Source organism: Gekko japonicus, unplaced genomic scaffold, assembly GCF_001447785.1.
Source record: "Gekko japonicus isolate JY-2015 unplaced genomic scaffold, Gekko_japonicus_V1.1 scaffold3108, whole genome shotgun sequence".
NCBI lineage: Eukaryota > Metazoa > Chordata > Lepidosauria > Squamata > Gekkonidae > Gekko > Gekko japonicus.
In genome coordinates this window covers 18,721-20,266 of record NW_015175459.1, presented here as the reverse complement: position 1 = coordinate 20,266, position 1,546 = coordinate 18,721, and the positions used below count along the sequence as shown (strand labels likewise).

Here is a 1,546-nt window from a genome sequence, read left to right as displayed (position 1 = left end):
AGAGCCTCTGCCTGGCATGCAGAAGGTCCCAGGTTCAATCCCCGGCACCTCCAGTGAAAAGGGCCAGGCAGGAGGTGATGGGAAAGACCTCTGCCTGAGACCCTGGAGAGCTATGGGAAGGGGCCGTGGCTCAGTGGCAGAGCCTCTGCCTGGCATGCAGAAGGTCCCAGGTTCAGTCCCCGGCATCTCCAGTTAAAAGAACCAGGCAGGAGGTGCTGGGAAAGACCCCAGCCTGAGACCCTGGAGAGTTGTCAAGAGGGGCTGTGGCTCAGTGGAAGAGCCCCTGCCTGGCATGCAGGAGGTCCCAGGTTCAATCCCCGGCATCTCCAGTTAAAAAGGACCAGGCAGGAGGTGCACCAAACTGGAGGTGTATGTGATGTGAAAGACCCCAGCCTGAAAGACCCCAGGAGATGATGTGAAAGACCCCAGCCTGAGACCCCGGAGAGCTGTCAAGAGGGGCTGTGGCTCAGTGGAAGAGCCTCTGCCTGGCATGCAGGAGGTCCCAGGTTCGATCCCCGGCATCTCCAGTTAAGAGGTCCAGGCAGGAGGTGCAAAAACCTCTGCCTGAGACCCTGGAGAGCTCTAAAGTGGGGCCGTGGCTCAGTGGAAGAGCCTCTGCCTGGCATGCAGGAGGTCCTAGGTTCAGTCCCCGGCATCTCCAGTTAAAAGGACCAGGCAGGAGGTGACGTGAAAATACCTCAGCCTGAGACTCTGGAGTGCGGCTGCCAGTCTGAGTAGACAATACTGACTTTGATGGACCCAGGTTCCGATTCAGTAAAAGGCAGCCTCATGTGTTGATGCGTTCATGTGATTTCTTTTTGCAAAGTAAAAACAGCATTAGACAGACCACCAGTCTCACTTCACAGAAGGTTGATGCATTCGTGGCAGTGGCCTGCAGTTCACCAGAAGTTGCCCTTGCACTTTTTGGGGGGTGAGAGACTTTGCATTTTTGAAACGAGAGCCGAGATTCCCAGGATCGCAAATTCCGCATTCAGTATCCTGCTCGCTGCTTTCCCACCAAACCGTTGTGTAAATACAGCCCCATATTGGATCCATCAGGAAATCTCCTATCTATCACTCCCCCCCCCCCCATGGGCTGTTGTTTGAAGTATGTCCCCCTCGGGAGTCGGTGTCACGAGCTCGTCTGGCCTTTGCCCTGAAGAAACATCAAAGCGGGGACTCATGGCCTGCCCCCTTGTTTCGGTCTTCCCAAGTCAAGATGGTTCAGGGTTTGTTTTGAGAAGGAAACGTCCCTCACCCCGGTCTCCAGCATCTGGCTTAGCGGAGTGTGTTAACAAGGCCACCCCAGCCAGCTGCTCATTGGAATGACACAAATCCCCCCCCCCATCTCACTTGGATGCAATTCTGCAGTTCCTAGTCCCGTTACATTGCTTACTAGATGCCTCGTCCTAATGATGCTGTCGACAGGGAGGGCGGGACACAAATCTAAAGAATAAATAAATAAATAAATATAAGATCAAGTTTTATTCAGGCAGAAGCTCTCCCTCCTCTGTGAGGACAGATCTGCACGTTCCCCCCCCCCCCC

The 1,546-nt window shown here is 54.5% G+C and overlaps 1 protein-coding gene across 1 annotated transcript in view; it reads left to right on the top strand.

Moving 5' to 3' along the window:
• Positions 1–1,546, top strand: part of LOC107122774 (26S proteasome non-ATPase regulatory subunit 1) — a 51,125-nt gene that overhangs the window by 36,909 nt on the left and 12,670 nt on the right. The gene's annotated exons all lie outside the window — the stretch shown is intronic.